This window comes from Oncorhynchus tshawytscha, linkage group LG23 (genome assembly GCF_018296145.1).
Source record: "Oncorhynchus tshawytscha isolate Ot180627B linkage group LG23, Otsh_v2.0, whole genome shotgun sequence".
Classification (NCBI taxonomy): Eukaryota; Metazoa; Chordata; class Actinopteri; order Salmoniformes; family Salmonidae; genus Oncorhynchus; species Oncorhynchus tshawytscha.
The window spans coordinates 11,523,852-11,544,718 of NC_056451.1; the positions used below are offsets into that span (position 1 = coordinate 11,523,852).

Consider the following 20,867-nt stretch of genomic DNA (forward strand, 5'->3'; position numbering starts at 1 on the left):
GACAGAGACATCTCGTGCACAGATCATTGCCTCAACAATTTGGTGAGTATGGCGAAAATCTAAGTCGAATCCATATCAGTTTGGTAAGAAATCTATAGCGTCTATAAAAACGAAAAAACCCTTATATCATAATATGTCTACAAATGCTTCTGTGGTTTGAAGAATTAATGAATGCCACGTCACAAACAGCATACGGCTCCATTGACATTCTAACGTCCACACTGGAGCAAAAGAGGAACCCCCTCTCTGAAGAGAATGGGGTACGCGAGAGGAGAGGGATGGATGCTCGAGAGGAGGGGGATGCTCCAAGAAGGATGCTGTGTGGTAGGGTAGCGCTGTCGTACCACGTCAGCCTTGTGCACATAACAGGGTTAGGTTGTATTCTAAACTGGGTAGGTGACCACAGAACAATTTTCACAGACCGGATTTAACACCTTTATATATTTTTTGAACACGGTGACAACCTTAAGAAACAAATACAGTTAATTAATAAGGTCAAGTGGAAAAACGAACATTTTCTACCAAAGGTAAGGTTAAGTCTTGGTTACATTTATTTCACGATTATTTCGTCATACTCGATGTTTATCAAGAGCATTTAGGCTAGTAATGCAATAATTGTGTTAAATAGCCTAGTCAATAGTTTCCCACGGCTGTCCACGCCGAGCTCCCGATGTTATTTTGAGCGATAGCAAGAACGCACAACCGATAGAAAATGACCCCCACTCCATACCTTAATAGCCTGTTAGTGAAAGAGCCAGAGGAGAAGTCGACGTTTGTGAGTAAAATACAAGTGCTATACATCTGTTTCTACAACAAAAACAACATATCTCCAAAGAACGAATAGCATTTCGAAAGCCACCAAATTTGGCCCTTGGTCTCGTGCGTAATAATGTAAACCTCCATCCCAGCTCCCATATCACATCTTAGCCATTATTACTATTGAAAACTGAGTTCTTCCCAAGCATGACATAACCTGGCTAAATATAGGCTACAGTCGGTGTACGTATAGTGGTGAAGACTCTTCCATAGTTTAGTTTATGGTTAAGTGGCGTTGATTTACATAATGACTCTCACCTTCGCCTCGCCCCTTCACCAGTCTGGACTGCTTGCATTTGATTTGATGGTTGGATATATTCACCTGAACTATAAGGAATAGGCTGCACACACTGTTGAGCATCAGTGAATGTTTTTAACATAGGCTATATGTAGACTGTTTATTTTGAATTTTAAAAGAAGCGGCATAAACGGCCGCGACCTATTCATTACGCGTAGAACGCGATAAATGACCTTGCGCTCTGTGAACCTGAAGATGAACGAGTATAGTTTAGGACTAAACGAATTGACGAAATCTTTTTTTTTTCTATGTCATTGCAGTGTGGTGTTAGTTCTGCTACAATGACCTTGCCATTAAAAAACATGACACCCCATATGGTCGATTTTTGAAGGCAACGTCTGGTTGTCCCAGCGTCTATGAATGATAGGCTACGGTTACTGATTGACTTATTGGCCTGATAGAAAAGGCATTCTGGGAAAAATATTCGATCTGATTGTAAAATTATTTACAATCCTTTATTCACAATCACTGTTACATCCGTGTGTTCTCACCTTGGATAGGATTAACTACAATATGGCCTTTACCAATAGAATGATAGCCTATATATGTTTATTTTATTTGGTTAACACACTATTTATTAAGATCAATATGTGACTGGAAGATGCTTTGTGATTTACATCAGTTTATAATCTAATTGACTAGGCCTATGGATTGGATTACAGTGCTTGTCAAATAGTGACACCGTATTTACTACCCTCCCTTTCATTTGTTATGCTTGATGTCAATCAAGTCCTGCTGTAGCTTGCAAAGGCTGTTGGTGACTCAGATATATGTCTGGTGAGGATCTGCCTAACAAAAGGCCTACAAGCCCTCAGTCCAGCCTCTCTCTGCCTATTACAGTCTCAGCACTGAATGAGGGATTGTGTGTTCCTGGTGTAACTCGGCAGCCATCCTGTACCTGTCCCACAGGTGTGATGTTTAGATGTACCGATCCTGTGCAGGTGTTGTTACACGATCAGCTGTCCGTCCTGTCTTCCTGTAGCGCTTTCTTAGGGGTCTCACAGTACGGACATTGCATTTTTTCCCCCAGGCCACATCTGCAGTCCTCATGCCTCCTTGCAGCATGCTTAACACGGAACCCATACCGGCTGCGTGCGTGCGCCTTTGTGCATACATTTATGTTGTCCCCCTACACCAAACGCGATCACGACATGCAGGTTAAAATATCAAAACAAACTCTAAACCAATGACATTCATTTGGGGACAGGTCGAAAAGCATTAAACATTTATGGCAATTTAGCTAGTTAGCTTGCACTTGCTAGCTAATTTGTCCTATTTAGCTAGCTTGCTGTTGCTAGCTAATTTGTCCTGGGATATAAACATTAGGTTGTTATTTTACCTGAAATGCACAAGGTCCTCTACACCGACAATTAGTCCACACACGGTCAACCGAATTGTTTCTAGTCATCTCTCCCTCCTTCTAAGCCTTTTCATCTTTGAACTTATATGGTGATTGGCATCTAAACTTTCATAGTATTACCACGACAACCGGCAACACAATTCGTCTTTCAATCACCCACGTGGGTATAACCAATGAGGAGACGGGAGAGGCAGGACTTGCAGCATGATCTGTGTCAGAAATAGGAATGACTTCTATTTTAGCCCTTGGCAACGCAGACACTCGTTGGCGCGCGCGAGCAGTGTGGGTGCAATAATTGAATAACATAGATTCCTACATTTATTTTGCGATGCGAGCGGTGTGGTCAGCCTATTAGGCACGTTCACGCAGATGAGCAGGGACCCTGGGCATCTTTCTTTTGGTGTTTTTCAGAGTCAGTAGAAAGGCCTCTTTAGTGTCCTAAGTTTTCATAACTGTGACCTTAATTGCCTACCGTCTATAAGCTGTTACTGTCTTAACAACTGTTCCAAAGGTGCATGTTCATTAATTGTTTATGGTTCATTGAACAAGCATGGGAAACAGTGTTTAAACCCTTTACAATGAAGATCTGTGAAGTTATTTGGATTTTTAAGAATTATCTTTGAAACACATGGTCCTGAAAAAGGGACGTTTCTTTTTTGGTTGAGTTTATAAATGTATGTTTTTCTCTAACCTTGCAGTAATTCTTCCGTGAGTCTCTTGGCTGATTCACTACTCTTCTGATGCTGCAATACTCATTGTAGTGTAACCTTGAGAGATTACTTCTGAAAGGTGTGTGTACTGTAGAGTACAGAGTAAAACAGAATACATTGAGAATGGCTTGGCAGTTCAGGTTGGCGACAGTTACACTCATGCCCATGATGATACATTCCTCTTCAATGCATAATCTTCATTGAAGTTTTGATATTACTCCCTCTGTGTTGTTTGTGCTTGTTCAACAACCCGTTGAGGCCAGATGAGCCATTTATAAAGTGGCGTTAAAGGCAGTATTCATTAAATACAGTGGCTGTTTGGGCTCCTTGAGCAGTGATGTGGCACAGAAGTACAATCAAGTACATCAAGTACCCGCAAGCTTGACAAACTGGGGAAGTATTGAGACACAAGGGGCTCTGGATCAAGCTCTGGGTGGCTATACTAAGGGAGAGTTGGGCTAATTGTACAATAACAATATAATGGAGATTATCCATTGAAGAGGGAGAGTATCATGGATATGCGACAGCAGCTCCAGCCTCCACAGTTAGCCAGACGACAGGGAAGGGAGCTGGACATTTTGGTGTTCTTATTTTCTGCCTGTTACCTCTGCTGATTAGGGTGTGCTCTGGGCTGTCCTCAAAGATGAGCCTTGTCACAAGTTACAACTTGACTCCGCGGTGGCTGTGAGCACTGTGAGCACATTACCATAACACACCCTAAAACAGTCTGAAATAGCCTGTGGACCAGCAACACAGACATTCAACTCATTCTCATCCACCAGTATCCAATACATATCGCTGAGATCACTTGATCAGTGCAGGTGTTGCTAAATTTAGACAGTCCACTTCCATCACCGCCTAGCAACCCAGAAACACAGGCCATCGGTCAAATACATACTTACGTGTTTTACATTTCTACTCTCTTATAGATTGACTGTACAACTGAGAGATAATCAATGCCTTTTTTTTTGTGTCTCGACAGAGTTCTCAAAGCACATTACCATCTGTCTTCCACTGACAGCACATTTGCTTTTAATCTGCCATAAGGGGTATCTACCTCAGAGGAATGTAATGTTGTAAACCAAACTGTAAAGCGGTAGCAAAACAAATAGCCTCAGTGCACGCAGTAGCAAAACAAGAGCAAACCTTGTCGCTGTATAGTAGCAATTTCAAACGCTTCACATGGGCTAAATTTGTAACAGCAACAAATGGTATTAAGCCAATGCATAACACTGAGAATGGAGAGCTTGCCATAGTTTCTACAGAATGCAGTGGTGAGGATATCTGCATCGAGAGTACCCCAGTCCCCAGCATCATAATCTTCTCCTCCCATAATCCCTGCAGTATATTTTTGGGTTCTGTTAGAGAAATCACCTTCTCCTCTCTGGTGTTTCACTGCAGTGTGCAATTTCCTGTTCGTAAGATTCCCTTTCACCAGCAAGGACATTTTATACTTTCCTCTCCAACCTTTCACAATGGTCAAAGCCGGGCATCATTGTGTTAGCATCTACACCTGCTGCTACGTTTGAAACAGTAGATTGACTACAACATTGTTGTTATGAGTCATGAAACGACCATGAAAATTGTAAAAACCCTCTACATATCTATTATTTCATAGGTAGGCATTACCACTCAGGCATTACAGTAGGTATAATGAAATGCCAATAGCTTCTGTTAGAGAATCAGAGCCCCCGTTTAAAGGTGGACAGGAGTGGTACAAAGTAGTTACCCTTGACATGGATACCACCAACATCAAATTCAAGTACTGTACTGTTAAAACCTATGGACTGTTACATCGTTGAAGGGTATAACAAGCTCATTGAGTTGTCTCCCTCTGCATATATCACCCATTTCATTCCCTTGTTGCCTCTCAAAACCGACATGAAGAAGCCCTCTCAAATAGTACAATATTGTGTATATTCAACTATTCTGTAGCAAGGGCAACTTCCACAGATGCTTATAATGACATTTGTCATTATATGCACTGGGAATGCATCCACAGCTGTTTTTTCTTTGAATATCCATATAGCAGTGTGGGGAACTAAAATGGATGCTGGGATGACATGCTGTTTGACATGGTGTTGCTGACTGCTGTAGTGAGCCCAGGTTGACTACGCACACTGAGAGGTTCCACCCAGGGAATGATGACAGTGATGACGTGACTCATGTTGGGCTGCGCCCTTTCCAGAGGGGACCTCTCTCTCTCTTTCTCTGCAGAACCATGCATACTGTCTGGGTGAGTGGAGCTACTGTATGAGCCATGAAAGGAGTGTGTTTACGCACATGCAAACATGGGCATTGGAGCTGGACAGAAAGGAACAGCTAAATAAATAGATATTGTCTACTCTCTGTTTGCTGCTCCTGCTGAACAGCCTCTCATCATCCTCTCTCGGGTATACCTCCACCCTGCAATGCCCAACCCAGGAGTGTCTAGCCTGTGCAGTGTTCAGGCAGCAGTGAAACAATGTAATCAAATAAAGAAATACATTTCCTTGGGGTCTCTTTCTAGGTATAGTACCCGCCAAAAGTTTGGACACACCTACTCATTCAAGGGTTTTTCTTGATTTCACTATTTACACTATTTTCACATATATACTTTGTAGAGTAATAGTGAAGACATCAAAACTATGAAAAAACACATATGGAATCATGTAGTAACCAAAAAAGTGTTAAAGAAATCAAAATATATTTTAGATTTTAAATTATTCAAAGTAGCCACCCTTTGCCTTGATGACAGCTTTGCACACTCCTGGCATTCTCTCAACCAGCTTCATGAGGAATGCTTTCCCAACAGTCTTGAAGGAGTTCCCACATATGCTGAGCACTTGTTGGGTGATTTTCCTTCACTCTGCGGTCCAACTCATCCCAAACCATCTCAATTGGGTTGAGGTCTGGTGATTGTGGAGGCCAGCTTATCTGATGCAGCACTCCATCACTCTCATTCTTGGTCAAATAACCCTTACACAGCCTGGAGGTCATTGTCCTGTTGAAAAACAAATGATAGTCACACTAAGCGCAAACCAGATCGTTTCGTTGCAGAATGCTGTGGTAGCCATGCTGACTAAGTGTGCCTTTGAGTTCTAAATAAGCACCCCCACACCTCCTCCTCCATGCTTTACGGTGGGAACCACACATGCAGCGATCCTCTATTCACCTACTCTGCGTCTCACAATGACAAGGCGGTTGGAACCAAACATTTAAAATTTGGACTCCTCAGACCAGAGGACAGATTTCCACCAGTCTAATGTCCAATGCTTGTGTTTCTTGGCCAAAGCAAGTCTCTTCTTCTCATTGGTGTCCTTTAGTAGTGGTTTCTTTGCACCAATTTGACCATGAAGGTCTGATTCACACAGTCTCCTCTGAACAGTTGATGTTGAGATGTGTCTGTTACTTGAAATCTGTGAAGCATTTATTTGGGCTGCAATCCTCTGCAGCAGAGGTAACTCTGGGTCTTCCTTTCCTGTGGCGGTCCTCATGAGGGCCAGTTTTGTCATAGCGCTTGATGGTTTTTGCAACTACACTTGAGGAAACTTTCAACATACATCATCACTGAGGGATGACTTGGCCGCTGCAACCCTGTCCTTGTGCCCAGAAAACCAGGCATGAATAATGGATGGGTGTTTCGATCGCTCCAGGCAACCCCTGGACGCTTAGACCAGAGCAGCCAATAACTGATGGATGTTTCGACCAGACCAGGCCACCCCTGGACTCTCAGACCAGAGCAGCCAATAACTGATGGATGTTTCAACCAGACCAGGCCACCCCTGGACTCTCAGACCAGAGGAGCCAATAACTGATGGATGTTTCGACCAGACCAGGCCACCCCTGGACTCTCAGACCAGAGCAGCCAATAACTGATGGATGTTTCGACCAGACCAGGCCACCCCTGGTCTCTCAGACCAGAGCAGCCAATAACTGATGGATGTTTCAACCAGACCAGGCCACCCCTGGACTCTCTGACCAGAGCAGCCAATAACTGATGGATGTTTCAACCAGACCAGGCCACCCCTGGACTCTCAGACCAGAGCAGCCAATAACTGATGGATGTTTCAACCAGACCAGGCCACCCCTGGACTCTCAGACCAGAGCAGCCAATAACTGATGGATGTTTCGACCAGACCAGGCCACCCCTGGACTCTCAGACCAGAGCAGCAGATATCTGAATTACGGCAAGAGAGGAAAAGGAACTGAGTCATAACTTAGCTGTCTAAGTAGATCATATTCTGAAAGTTACTGTAACAACCTCACCTCACCCTTCCCTATTTTCCACAACTTTCTTTTTTTAATATGATACTATTTTCTCTCCTTTCTTTGCAGTTTGTGGTAGATTAACATGAAATTAAAAGGTGTGTGTGTGTGTGTGAGTGCGTACGTGCGTGCGAGCATGTATGTATGTCCTCACGGGAGTTCCAAGGCTCTCTACCTGTCTGCCTTACCTCAACAGAGCACTCTATTGTCTACCTAGACTTATTCCTTGAGGGAAATTCAATGACTTTATTACCTAGACAGACTGTCTAGTCTATCATGTTGTATTCTCAAAACTGCAACTCATGCAACTTTCGCTTAGAATTAGAATAAGTGAAAAGGTATTGGTTTATCTGGTCTTTCAGAGCGGCACCTCACCCGCTCCAAGCGGAACCAATTTAAACACATTTACTTTAATTTCACACATTCAGGAGCATTCTACAGTATATTCATAGGATCTTTAGTTTTGGACCACTGGTTCCTCATTTAGTTCAATATTTAGTCTCTAGAAGGACATATATTTCCATTGCAGTTAGTCTGTTACAAACAGATGTTGAGATATTTGTATTCCATGTTGTTTGCTACCCCCTCACTAACACACTTTCTGGTATTGAGGAAATTATAGAAAGCAAAAAAGACACTCACAAGAATGTGAATTTGGTCTCTCGCTCGATGTGTACTGTACACTGGAGATGATTATGGTCCACACACCTGTATTGATAGTAATACCTATCCAAGTGTAATGGGGTTATGTGCTTCCTGTTGAACAGAATACTGCCCAATCAAATGGACTTGACTAGATACACATCCTCCTCAATGTGTATGTGTTTCACCATGGTGGACAGAATGGTGCCAGCATAGGGGTTTGTTGACTGGACCCTGTGGGGATCACTTCAAACAGACCAGGCGTGTGCCAGGAGTGAGTGGGCCGCACTGACACGGCCCAGCATGCAGTGCTCTGCACACATGACACTGAGGCAAGCCAAGGTTTTGCTGGGAGTATGGTGTGAAAATATGGCTCAACCAGAAACTTGATACATTGGATACTGCTTGAGGTATATTTAAGCAATAAGGCACAAGGGGGTGTGGTATATGGCCAAAATACAACAGCTAAAGGCTGTTCTTAGGTGCGGCGCAGCATGCCTGGATACAGTCCTTAGCTGTGGTATATTGTCCATATACCACAAACCCCAGAGGTGCCTTATTGCTATTATAAACTGGTTACCAACGTAATTAGAGCACTAAAAGTACATGTTTTGTCATACCCGTGGTATAAGGTCTGATATACCACGGCTGTCAGCCAATCAGCATTCAGGGCTCGAACCACCCAGCTTATAATTACATATACTGTTGGCCTACCCAGGTAGTGAAGAAACAGGGATGAAGATTACTGCAGTTACCTATAAAGGATATTGATGGTTTTCCCCATGACTAATCATGGCCATGCGTCTTCTCTCCTCAACATGTACAGTAAATCTGAAGCCAATTGCTATTCATTTGGACCATAACACTTCAAATCATATATGCGGAAATTCCCAGCAATTTAATTCACATTTGACTGTGTGTTTATTAATAGTAAGAAAACTCTTCTGGACATCAGCAGGCAATTACTGGCATGTTCCACTGTATTTCAGTTGGGTTTATCAGGCATGAGTCATAATGCACTGGAGCTGCAGTTTAGCTGAGCTGCTTTAGCTAAACTTCTGATGATTATAGCAAGGCTGCTGATGACTCCAAGCCACTCTCTCTCTGCAGTATTGTACTGTAACTTGGTGTTGATGAGCTTTTCCATTAAATGTTTTATTATGTTACCTCTTAGTCAGCCTCAATGGCCGCCGCATTTACACAGGCAGGCCAATTCTGATCCATTTTTTTTATTATGTTCTGCTAATTTCATTCATACCTTTCGGCTGTAACATTTAGCATGTCTTCTCACCAGAATAGCATAGCTCAAGGGAAGATATAAGTCCTTCTTAATCCACAGCTGGAAAGGACACTTCCTTTTGTCTTGTTGAAGGCGGTATTTTGAACCGATGTAAGAACAAGTGGGTTTTCAATTGCACATTATTGTTATATTTGGCTCTGAAAAAGATCTGATGTGAAAAGATCAGATGTGATTGGTCAAAAGACCAAATATTAGAAAAAAAAAGATCAGAATTGGGCTGCCTGTGTAAACACAGCCAATGAGAGTTGATAGTGGCTTTGTCATCGGTGGTGACCTGATCTGTTTTGGGTTGTAACTAAGGACACTTCTTATCTTATTAATAAAAGGCATTTATCATCTGAAGTGTCATCATCAGAAAAGACCTGTTCTATAATGTGCAGATGGTACTGTTTGCACCGTATTATGCTTGGGAATTAACAACCTATAGGTCCAGACTATAATCATTGAGACAAACATGTCCTTTTATGAAGGCGGTCTGCTTCCAAATGTGATTTAGAGTGATGACAGTGTAGCACACACCTACACGGGGGGGGTTATTATAGACATCTGTAGCTGGATGAGGTGGCAGAGCGCCAACATGGAGGTGAGAGAGAGAGGGTGAGAGAGAGAGAGGGTGAGAGGGAGATGGTGCGAGAGAGAGAGAGGGTGAGAGAGAGAGAGAGAGAGGGTGAGAGAGAGGGTGAGAGAGAGAGTGTGTGATTAGAAGTGGAGGTACAGTTGGAGTTAGAAGTTTACATACACCATAGCCAAACACATTTAAACTTAGTTTTTCACAATTCCTGACATTTAATCCAAGTAAAAATTCCCTGTCTTAGGTCAGTTAGGAACACCACTTCATTTTAAGAATGTGAAATGTCAGAATAATAGTAGAGAGACTGATTTATTTCAGCTTTTATTTCTTTCATCACACTCCCAGTGGGTCAGAAGTTTACATACATTCAATTAGTATTTGGCAGCATTGCCTTTAAATTGTTTAACCTGGGTCAAATGTTTCGGGTAGTCTTCCACAAGCTTCCCACAATAAGTTGGGTGCATTCTCCTGACAGAGCTGGTGTAACTGAATCAGTTTTGTAAGCCTCCTTGCTCGCACACACTTTTCAGTTCTGCCCACACATTTTCTATAGGATTGATGTCAGGGCTTTGTGATGGCCACTCCAATACCTTGACTTTGTTATCCTTAGGCCATTTTGCCACAACTTTGGAAGTATGCTTGGGGTCATTGTCCATTTGCGACCAAGCTTTAACTTCCTGACAGATTTCTTGAGATGTTGCTTCAATATATCCACATAATTTTCCTACCTCATGATGCCATCTATTTTGTGAAGTGCACCAGTCCCTCCTGCAGCAAAGCACTCCTACAACATGATGCTGCCAACCCCATGCTTCACGGTTGGAATGGTATTCTTCGGCTTGCAAGCCTCCCCCTCCAAACATAACAATGGTCATTATGGCCAAACAGTTCTATTTTGTTTCATCAGACCAGAGGACATTTCTCCAAAAGTACGATCTTTGTCCCCATGTGCAGTTGCAAACCGTAGTCTGGCTTTTTATGGCGGTTTCGAAGCAGTGGCTTCTTTCTTGCTGAGCAGCCTTTCAGGTTATGTCGATATAGGACTCGTTTTACTGTGGATATAGATACTTTTGTTCCTGTTTCCTCCAGCATCTTCACAAGGTCTTTTGCTGTTGTTCTGGGATTGATTTACATTTTTCGCACCAAAGTACGTTCTTCTCGGGTCCCATGGTGTTTATACTTTCGTACTATTGTTTGTACAGATGAATGTGGTACCTTCAGGAGTTTGGAATTATAATTTTTTTTCTGAGGTCTTGGCTGGTTTCTTTTGATTTTCCCATGATGTCAAGCAAAGAGGCACTGCGTTTGAAGGTAGGCCTTGAAATACATACACAGGTACACCTCCAATTGACTCAAATTATGTCAATTAGCCTATCAGAAGCTTCTAAAGCCATGACATAATTTTCTTGAATTTTCCAAGCTGTTTAAAGGCACAGTGAATTTAGTGCATGTAAACCTCTGACCCACTGGAATAGTGATACAGTTACAAGTGAAGTAATCTGTCTGTAAACAATTTTGGGGAAAATGACTTGTGTCGTGCACAAAGTAGATGTCCTAACCGACTTGTCAAAACTATAGTTTGTCAACAAGAAATGTATGGAGTGGTTGAAAAACTAGGTTTAATGACTCCAAGTGTATGTAAACTTCCGACTTCAACTGTATATGCATCCCTAGAGAGATGTAACCTTGACACAATGCTAAAGCCCTGCTGTTTGTACCCTGTCACAAAAACTCTGTAGATCAAAACATCCATGAAGAGCCAATCTCATTCACTCTTCTGTCCTCAAATAATACTTTACTGTAAACTCCATCCAGAGCATTATGGATAATCTTCCTGATTAGCTAGTTCATGTAAGCACCCGCCAGACTACTGTATTGGACAGCCAATCAATACTATATTGTTGAGGCAAACTATACTCCCGTGGAAGTAAATTGAGTTGTCTTACCACATACAGAATCTGTGGGATTTCATCAAACCACAGTTTAGTCAGGAGGATATGATTAGAGTGGGAGAGTAGAGACCTGTCTACACAGTGCACTATCTATCTGTTTGGTGTTTTTAGTCCTACTGTCATCCATCTTCTTACTCCATTACTGGCTGACTTCTCCCCGGCAACCCTGTCTCCCGTAAACGTTTAGAAAGCCTCCGCTGAATAAAATATCACTCCTTTATCACATGCATTTCTCTCTTTGGTGGATATATACCCCACATTGTCAAATGGAGATCTGTTTGAAGTGGATCTAAATGACCGATTTATATGCACATTCACCTAGCTTATCCAAGTGTAGCCAAAGGCTAAATTGACGTGTCCCTATTCAGCACAGTTGTGGGTTTTATGTGGAAGGGTTTTCTTGCTAGTAGGATATATGACAACAGTTAGCTTTTACTCACAGACTCCCCAAGCCACTCATGCCATGTTGTAATGGGATCTTGACTCTTGTCCTTGGCAGAGTGACTGACAATCTGTGCTCCAGTGAACTGTAAACAGAGGAGTCAGAGAGAGTCGACTGAAACGGAAACATCATATTCCCTCCTTACTCCATTGTTTGAACAGAGGGAGACACTGTGCACAAAGATCGATACAGCTTACTGTACAAATGTATACACCGAAAGGTATGTAGGGTCTCATGTACTGTGATTAAACAAACAAGGCTTTTGGACAGCCAGCCAGACAACTGTACTGTGCAAACAAGCCTTATATTGAGTTATAGGGCCTACTCCATTGTATCTGTTTTCATTGACTTGTAACTTTTATTGATTGTCTCACACCTTATACTGCATGACATAAAGTTGGGCCTATGTCTCTAGTATTCTCTTTTAACATACATAGTTTTTCCAACTCATAAACTTTCTTGGGTGGATTAATAGCCCTGGTAGCATTAGCACTAAACTAGAATTGTTTTAAGTCACGGTGACATACCCTTCTGGCACAGAACTGTCTGAACTTGTTGTTGTCTTTAACTTCAGCATATATTCCTCCATTACTATTAGCACAATGGTTTTAGGGTGGAAATTGACAGTGTTGTATCACATTTAGCAAATGCTCCTTAGCATTAGCAATGATTTGATTGGAAATTGACCCACACAATTTCAGCTGTTGACTGTTGCCTAGCCCAGTGCTCGAGTCTAAATTTACTAGCTGTATTTTAGCCATGGTAGGGCCTTTTAAGTTAAGCAAATACAGTAGCTTCAGCCAGAGCAAAAGGCTGTTCCGCTTTAGTGCACTGCCTCAGTTTTAACGTGCTAGCTAGCATTATCTTAGCTTCAGGGTAGGTTATTTCCTGTTTCTCTCTGCTCTCTTTTATTATGAGCAAGCTGCTGCTCTGTTCCGGTTTCGTGTGTGGTGTAGAGAGGAGCTCCACTGTCCCCCTGGCATCCTCTCAGCTCACTAGAAGGAAATAGGTTTAAATAATTAAGTCTTTCATCACTGGCAAACGACGGCTGGGGTTTTGGTCCGGCTCCCTTTGGACACCTAATTTATTATCAATTTACACTTCATTGAAGATGCCAGGCCCAATAGGAGATGTGCTTTACTTTGGAATAACTCATTACATTGTTATCTTATCGACTTTCTTGCTGTTTATCCCGTATATTAAGCCCTTTGTTGTTGCATATTTCCAAACAGATTTGCTGTCTTGTTGTGGCCAAATGTCCACATCATGACTCACAGATTAGTTCAAGTTTTTTTTAGTACTAACAGCCACATACTTGATGCAGCATAACTCTCAAGTAGAGAATGGTTTATTATTCCAGGCTGAAGAGTCTATCTGTACCTACTCATATCTATCAGTAGTGGGGATGGTTAAAGAGAAATCTGATGGTGATGGCTAGCTCATTGCATTTAGTAGTGAGTGGCTCCTGGTGTTGAAGTCGTGACCATGGAGACAAAGGACAGCCAGCCAACCGGCTGGTGTCTCCGAGAGGGATAGAAGATTGACTGAGGCGCTGTGTGAAGATCAAGATTTCTAGATCCTAGCTCAGTGGACCATTAAAGTAAGGTACACCAGGGTCTCTAGAATGGGTTAGGTGAGTAATAGCCCTCTTAAACTATTAAAGATCAGGAGCAGAGGTAGGTGGGGGAGGTTTAATACAGCTTTTATTCTTCTGTTTTAGTGTCACGTTTTCTTATCCAAACACAGAACTAAATATGTCCTCTGGGAGGGCCTCATTCATCTTCTCTGACGACACAGGGAATATGTCCTCTGGTTGCTAGATTGAGATGTCTTACCAAAGCAGACAGCTCCCAACAGAGTCATTCTGTGTAAGGATCCTTGTAAACTATGGCCCATTAACCACTAATGATGTTAAGGCAGGAAACTCCTCCACCAATACAGGCAGGCACAAGGGACAACAGTTTTTTTGCATGGTGACATATTCTGATACATTGTCTGTCTGTTTCAAATGATATAATTTTCTCTTCTTTGAAAATAATTCATATCAACATGGATTCATTGGATTCCCTCTCAGCCCACATTTCCAATATCATTGCCAATGAATATACTGTTGTCAAAGTATGCAATGATTCAATGTATTCAATGTTGTTTTCTTAGAGAGGCTGCTGGCATACAAATCAGCATATAGAACTATTCTACTCCTCTTTACGCACTAACTCCATGTGTAATGCAACCACAAGGTTGTTCCCTTCCTGGGAAACCTGCTTGTTACAGCAAGCCTCATGTTTTATGCATACTGTATGTCTGCTCTTGTTCACCTGCCAAAGGTCCTACAGGAGGATTTCCATTTCATATTTACCTCCTTATGTTTTTCAAGTACTTCTGCCTTTTGGCTTTACCACAATTCATATTCCCACCTGCACATCAAGCTCTGTTCAGTAGGAATGGAAGATTGTCTCTCTTGTGCTTTCTCTTCCATGAAAGATGCTTGTGGTACAATGGACCCTGGTTTAAATGCAATGGCTTCAGGATTCCCGAGCCATACAGATGTAGGATCTTAATTTGAGCCAGTTTGCTACAGCAGGAAAGTAATCCTACAGCAACAGGAAATGTGAATTATTATGCGGATTATAATTAATTAATGGGCATTTTTGTAGGGGTTGATACATTTTTTCGTAAGGTCAAATCAAGTCTGAAATTTCTAAGTGGAAATTACAAACTTTAGAAGCCGTTTTAAAACTCAAATACACTACAAGTTTGCATTTCATGCTGTGCAGGAAAATTCTCAGCAACAAAAGAGTGATCAGATTAAGATCCTACATCTGTAGCTAGCAGATAGGGTCTGACTTAGAGGCAGGGATTTCAAGGGCCAGTAGGGGCCATCTCACTCACTGCCATTTATATGGAAATCAGGTTTCTATGTACCACTCTGGTGGCACCTAATGCACACTTTACCATGTGAAGTGGATGAAGCAAATCCACATACAATATTCTGGCCTATATTAGCCCAGCAGCGAACAAGGAGAGGACATGATATGTAGAGAATATTAACATGCAATTCAATGCAATCTAAATAATTTATCTTGACATGCAGCCATGTTTCAGTGTCACAGTTTCTGTTAATGGAAGCCTTTGTGACTTATTGTGTACGTAATGTTGCTGCTACCATCTCTTATGACCGAAAAGAGCTTCTGGACATCAGAACAGCGATTATTCACCTCGAATTGGATGAAGAATTTTGTTTTAATGAGTCGGACGGGATATGCTCCAAACATCCGAACAGGCCCTCATCCCCATCATTCGCAGGAGAGAAAAAAAAGAGATTTTGCGGAAAGAGATCAGGGTGCCTTGTGAGGATCAAGCGACAGGTGGCTAATCTGCCTTTGACATCCGTACTGTTATCCAACGTTCAATCGCTGGAAAATAAATGGGATGAACTGAAAGCACGTATATCCTACCAACGGGACTTCAAAAACTGTAATATCTTATGTTTGACAGAGTCGTGGCTGAACGACGACATTAATAACATACCGCTGGCGGGTTATACACTCTATCGGCAGGATAGAACAGCAGCCTCTGGTAAGACATGGGGCGAATTCCTATGTATATTTGTAAACAACAGCTGGTGCACGATATCTAAGGAAGCCTCAAGGTTTTGCTTGCCTGAGGTAGAGTATCTCATGATAAGATGTAGACCACACTATCTACCTAGAGAGTTTTCATCTGTATTTGTCGTAGCTGTCTATATACCACCACAGACCGATGCTGGCTCTAAAACCCCACTCAATGAGCTGTATACTGCCATAAGAAAACAGGAAAACGCTCATCCAGAGGTGGCGATCCTAGTGGCTGGATACTTTTTATTTTTTTAAAATTATTTTTATTTTACCTTTATTTAACCAGGTAGGCAAGTTGAGAACAAGTTCTCATTTACAATTGCGACCTGGCCAAGATAAAGCAAAGCAGTTCGACAGATACAACGACACAGAGTTATACATGGAGTAAAACAAACATACAGTCAATAATACAGTATAAACAAGTCTATATACAATGTGAGCAAATGAGGTGAGAAGGGAGGTAAAGGCAAAAAAGGCCATGGTGGCAAAGTAAATACAATATAGCAAGTAAAACACTGGAATGGTAGTTTTGCAATGGAAGAATGTGCAAAGTAGAAATAAAAATAATGGGGTGCAAAGGAGCAAAATTAATTAATTAATTAAATACAGTTGGGAAAGAGGTAGTTGTTTGGGCTAAATTATAGGTGGGCTATGTACTGGTGCAGTAATCTGTGAGCTGCTCTGACAGTTGGTGCTTAAAGCGAGGGAGATAAGTGAGGGAGATAAGTGTTTCCAGTTTCAGAGATTTTTGTAGTTCGTTCCAGTCATTGGCAGCAGAGAACTGGAAGGAGAGGCGGCCAAAGAAAGAATTGGTTTTGGGGTTGACTAGAGAGATATACCTGCTGGAGCGTGTGCTACAGGTGGGAGATGCTATGGTGACCAGCAGGCTGAGATAAGGGGGGACTTTACCTAGCAGGGTCTTGTAGATGACATGGAGCCAGTGGGTTTGGCGACGAGTATGAAGCGAGGGCCAGCCAACGAGAGCGTACAGGTCGCAATGGTGGGTAGTATATGGGGCTTTGGTGACAAAACGGATGACACTGTGATAGACTGCATGCAATTTGTTAAGTAGAGTGCTGGAGGCTATTTTGTAAATGACATCGCCCAAAGTCGAGGATCGGTAGGTTTTACGGGGGTATGTTTGGCAGAATGAGTGAAGGATGCTTTGTTGCAAAATTGGAAAGCCAATTCTAGATTTAATTTTGGATTGGAGATGTTTGATATGGGTCTGGAAGGAGAGTTTACAGTCTAACCAGACACCTAAGTATTTGTAGTTGTCCACGTATTCTAAGTCAGAGCCGTCCAGAGTAGTGATGTAGGACAGGCGGGTAGGTGCAGGTAGCAATCGGTTGAAGAGCATGCATTTAGTTTTACTTGTATTTAAGAGCAATTGGAGGCCACGGAAGGAGAGTTGTATGGCATTGAAGCTTGCCTGGAGGGTTGTTAACACAGTGCCCAAAGAAGGGCCAGAAGTATACAGAATGGTGTCGTCTGCGTAGAGGTGGATCAGAGACTCACCAGCAGCAAGAGCGACCTCATTGATGTATACAGAGAAGAGAGTCGGTCCAAGAATTGAACCCTGTGGCACCCCCATAGAGACTGCCAGAGGTCCGGACAGCAGACCCTCCGATTTGACACACTGAACTCTATCAGAGAAGTAGTTGGTGAACCAGGCGAGGCAATCATTTGAGAAACCAAGGCTATCGAGTCTGCCGATGAGGATGTGGTGATTGACAGAGTCGAAAGCCTTTGCCAGATCAATGAATACGGCTGCACAGTAATGTTTCTTATCGATGGCGGTTAAGATATATTTAGGACCTTGAGCGTGGCTGAGGTGCACCCATGATCAGCTCTGAAACCAGATTGCATAGCAGAAAAGGTATGGTGAGATTCGAAATGGTCGGTAATCTGTTTGTTGACTTGGCTTTCGAAGACCTTAGAAAGGCATGGTAGGATAGATATAGGTCTGTAGCAGTTTGGGTCAAGAGTGTCCCCCCCTTTGAAGAGGGGGATGACCGCAGCTGCTTTCCAATCTTTGGGAATCTCAGACGACACGAAAGAGAGGTTGAACAGGCTAGTAATAGGGGTGGCAACAATTTCGGCAGATAATTTTAGAAAGAAAGGGTCCAGATTGTCTAGCCCGGCTGATTTGTAGGGGTCCAGATTTTGCAGCTCTTTCAGAACATCAGCTGAATGGATTTGGGAGAAGGAGAAATGGGGAAGGCTTGGGCGAGTTGCTGTTGGGGGTGCAGTGCTGTTGACCGGGGTAGGAGTAGCCAGGTGGAAAGCATGGCCAGCCGTAGAAAAATGCTTATTGAAATTCTCAATTATGGTGGATTTATCAGTGGAGGAGGTGTTCTTATTCTCCATGGACTTTACAGTGTCCCAGAACTTTTTTGAGTTAGTGTTGCAGGAAGCACATTTCTGCTTGAAAAAGCTAGCCTTGGCTTTTCTAACTGCCTGTGTATAATGGTTTCTAGCTTCCCTGAACAGCTGCATATCACAGGGCTGTTCGATGCTAATGCAGAACGCCATAGGATGTTTTTGTGTTGGTTAAGGGCAGTCAGGTCTGGAGAGAACCAAGGGCTATATCTGTTCCTGGTTCTAAATTTCTTGAATGGGGCATGTTTATTTAAGATGGTTAGGAAGGCATTTTTTTTTAAATATCCAGGCATCCTCTACTGACGGGATGAGATCAATATCCTTCCAGGATACCCCGGCCAGGTCGATTAGCAAGGCCTGCTCGCTGAAGTGTTTCAGGGAGCGTTTTACAGTGATGAGTGGAGGTCGTTTGACCACTGACCCATTACGGATGCAGGCAATGAGGCAGTGATCGCTGAGATCTTGGTTGAAGACAGCAGAGGTGTATTTAGAGGGGAAGTTGGTTAGGATGATATCTATGAGGGTGCCTGTGTTTAAGGCTTTGGGGAGGTACCTGGTAGGTTCATTGATAATTTGTGTGAGATTGAGGGCATCAAGTTTAGATTGTAGGATGGCTGGGGTGTTAAGCATGTTCCAGTTTAGGTCGCCTAGCAGCACGAGCTATGAAGATAGATGAGGGGCAATCAGTTCACATATGGTGTCCAGAGCACAGCTGGTGGCAGAGGGTGGTCTATAGCAGGCGGCAACGGTGAGAGACTTGTTTTTAGAGAGGTGGATTTTTAAAGTAGAAGTTCAAATTGTTTGGGTACAGACCTGGATAGTAGGACAGAACTCTGCAGGCTATCTTTGCAGTAGATTGCAACACCACCCCCTTTGGCAGTTCTATCTTGTCTGAAAATGTTGTAGTTTGGAATTAAAATTTCTGAATTTTTGGTGGTCTTCCTAAGCCAGGATTCAGACACAGCTAGAACATCCGGGTTGGCAGAGTGTGCTAAAGCAGTGAACAGAACAAACTTAGGGAGGAGGCTTCTAATGTTAACATGCATGAAACCAAGGCTATTACGGTTACAGAAGTCGTCAAAAGAGAGCGCCTGGGGAATAGGAGTGGAGCTAGGCACTGCAGGGCCTGGATTCACCTCTACATCGCCAGAGGAACATAGGAGGAGTAGAATAAGGGTGCGGCTAAAAGCAAAAAGAATTGGTTGTCTAGAACGTCTGGAACAGAGAGTAAAAGGAGGTTTCTGGGGGCGATAAAATAGCATCAAGGTATAATGTACAGACAAAGGTATGGTAGGATGTGAATACAGTGGAGGTAAACCTAGGTATTGAGTGATGAAGAGAGAGATATTGTCTCTAGAAACATCATTGAAACCAGGAGATGTCATTGTATGTGTGGGTGGTGGAACTAATAGGTTGGATAAGGTATAGTGAGCAGGACTAGAGGCTCTACAGTGAAATAAGCCAATAAACACTAACCAGAACAGCAATGGACAAGACATATTGACATTAAGGAGAGGCATGCTTAGTCGAGTGATCAAAAGGGTCCAGTGAGTGGAGAGGTTGGTTGGGGGTCACGGCGATTTAGACAGCTAGCCAGGCCATCGGTAGCAAGCTAGCATAGGATGGAGGTCTGTTGTTAGCCACCTCTTGCGTTCCGTCAGTAGATTAGTGGGGTTCCGTGTGGTAGAGGGGATTAATCCAAATCACACAACAACAACAAAAATAAAAATAATAGATATAGTTATAGAGGCCCAAGAAGAAAACATAATAATAATAAAAATAAATAAATTGTCCGATTGTCTATTCAGATAGCAGCCGGTAAGACAGTTAACGGTTAGCAGGCCGCAGATGGGCGTTCAGGTAACGTCGTGACGGAGGAGCCAGCCGGATCTCCTTCGGGTAGATAACGTCGGCAGTCCAGTTGTGAAGGCCCGGTGGGGCTCCGCGTAGGCAGTAAAACGGGTCCGGATAGGTGACTGCAGCCCAGGAGTGATTGATGGAACTCAGGAGTGATTGACGGAGCTGGCTAGCTCCGGAATAATTGATGTTTGCTCCGGAATCGACGAAAGCCGATAGTCACACGGATAGCAGCTAGCTAGCTGTGAGATCCGGGTATGAATGTCCAGAGAGCAGTTGAAATCCAGGGACATGGAGAGAAAAATTGGTCCGGTATGTTCCGAGCCGCGCTGCGCCGTACAAAACTGGCAATAGATTTTCGAGCTAAAGGATAGCTGATGACCACAAACCGTGGTTAGCTGAATACTAACGATTTGCCAGTAAAGAAGCTAACTAGCTTCTGAACTAGCTTCTGGTTAGCTTCTGGATTAGCTTCTGGGCTAGCTCCTGGCTAGCTTCTGGCTAGTTTCAGGCTAGCTTCTTGGAGTTTCTGGCTAGCTTCTTGGAGGATTACAGATTTGAGGTAAATAATACTTTTTTATAAATATAAATTGGTGAGGCGGGTTGCAGGAGAGTGTTTTGAAGATGAGTTGATGGAAAATAAAAATAAAATGTGTGTGAAAAAAGTTGTAA

At 42.8% G+C, this 20,867-nt stretch overlaps 1 protein-coding gene across 1 annotated transcript in view; it reads left to right on the forward strand.

The window, feature by feature from the left end:
* The first annotated feature begins 246 nt into the window (after positions 1–246).
* Positions 247–20,867, forward strand: part of LOC112222558 (synaptic vesicle glycoprotein 2A) — a 66,354-nt gene continuing 45,733 nt past the window's right edge. The window contains exon 1 of the mRNA XM_042304592.1: positions 247–527. The gene's annotated coding sequence lies outside the window, so the exon portion shown is untranslated. The remainder of the gene's footprint in view (positions 528–20,867) is intronic.